The 1,689-nt window shown below is 31.6% G+C and overlaps 1 protein-coding gene across 1 annotated transcript in view; it reads right to left on the bottom strand.

Moving 5' to 3' along the window:
* MYCT1 (MYC target 1) overlaps window positions 1–1,689 on the bottom strand; it is a 21,778-nt gene that overhangs the window by 13,667 nt on the left and 6,422 nt on the right. The gene's annotated exons all lie outside the window — the stretch shown is intronic.

Here is a 1,689-nt window from a genome sequence, read left to right as displayed (position 1 = left end):
TTATAAAAGAACTTAAGGATTAAATAGAAGAATATCTTAATGACTTCAGGTTAGGAAAAGTTTTCTGAAATTCAAGGAGGCAACATTCAAAAAAGGAAAAACATAGACATCATAAAATTTTTAAAATCTGTGCATCAAAAGACACTGTTAAGAAATAGGTAATTGGCAGACATTAGAAAATATTTACAAACATAAATTTATTTGTAGAGTGATAACCAGGATATATATAGAATGCATTACTCAATAATAAAAAGACCAGAACTAAAACAATTAAAATGGGCAAAAGATATGAATAAACACTTTTCACAAAATATAAATTCGAAAGCTGTTAAACACAAGAAAAAATTCTGAACATTGAGTCAGCAAACATTTTCGGTAAAGGACTAGGTATCCAACATTTTAGACTTTGTAGGTCACATAGTCTGTGTCACAATGACTCAGTTCTACCATTGTAAAACAAAAACAATCATAGACATGTTAACAAATTACTGCCATTATGTTCCAGACATAATTTATAAAGACAGGTGATAGGCTAGATTTAGCCCGCAAGCCATAGTTTGCTGACCCCTGTTCAACATCATTAGTCATCAGAGAAATGCAAAGTAAAACCACAATGAGATACAATTACGTGCTTGCCAGAATGGCTTAAGTTAGAAAGGCTAACAATACAAAATGTTTGGCAAGGATGTGAAGCAATTGGAACCCTCATACAGTGTTGGAGGGAGATTTAAATTGTACAATCACTTTATGAAAAGGTCTGGCAATTTCTGATAAAACTAAGCATACAACATCTCCTAGATTCACGTTTAGTAAATTACTCAAGACAAATGAAAACATATCCACAAAAAAAAGACTTTTGCAAGAATGAGCATTGCAGCTTTAGTCTCAATAGCCCAAACTGGTAACAACCAAGATGTCAATCAACAGGAAAATGGATAATCAACTGTGATGTGTAATGAGTTCTAGTGAAAAATGAACAAACTACTGATACACAGACAATATGGATCAATAGCAAAAATGTTATGTGAGAGAAGGAAGTCTTACACTAAAAAGTAAGCACTGTATGATTCCATTTGTATGAACTGCAAGGACAAAGGAACATATCTATTCAAAAAACCAAAAAAATCAAAATAGTGGTTTCCTCTCAGAATGGTGTGGGAAGGAAGATTGACTGAGAAGGGGTGTTAGGGAATTTTGGGAGTTGATAGTAATACTCTATATCTTGATCTGTGTGTGTGTTACCCAGGTGTATACATATTTGTCAAAAGACAGCAAATGTTCAATTATGATTTGTGTCTTTCATTTTTGTTAATTTTGTGCATGCATATGTAAATTTTGACCTTAAAAAGAAGAGAAATTAAAAAAAAAAAAATCCCAATGAATGATAAGCATGTCATAGTGATTAGGGGGAAGTGTATTAATGTCTTCAAATTACTTTGAAATATATCAATAATAGGTTAATGGGTAAATGGACAGATGTGTGGTAAAAATAATAATTAGTGAAAGAATCTAGGCGGTAGGTATAGGGGTATTCTCTGTAAAATTCTTTAAACCTTTCCATAGGATTGGACATCTTCATAATATCAACATCATGAACAACTTTAAAGCAATATATTAAATATTTAATTCAAGTAGGAAAATTCCTAGAAAACACAATCTTCCATAACTGACAAAGGAATCATTAGAAAG

The sequence above is a fragment of the Orycteropus afer genome, unplaced genomic scaffold (assembly GCF_000298275.1).
Source record: "Orycteropus afer afer isolate SDZICR_OR568_19922 unplaced genomic scaffold, OryAfe1.0 scaffold00101, whole genome shotgun sequence".
Lineage (NCBI taxonomy): Eukaryota > Metazoa > Chordata > Mammalia > Tubulidentata > Orycteropodidae > Orycteropus > Orycteropus afer.
This window is presented reverse-complemented; position numbering and strand designations above follow the sequence as displayed.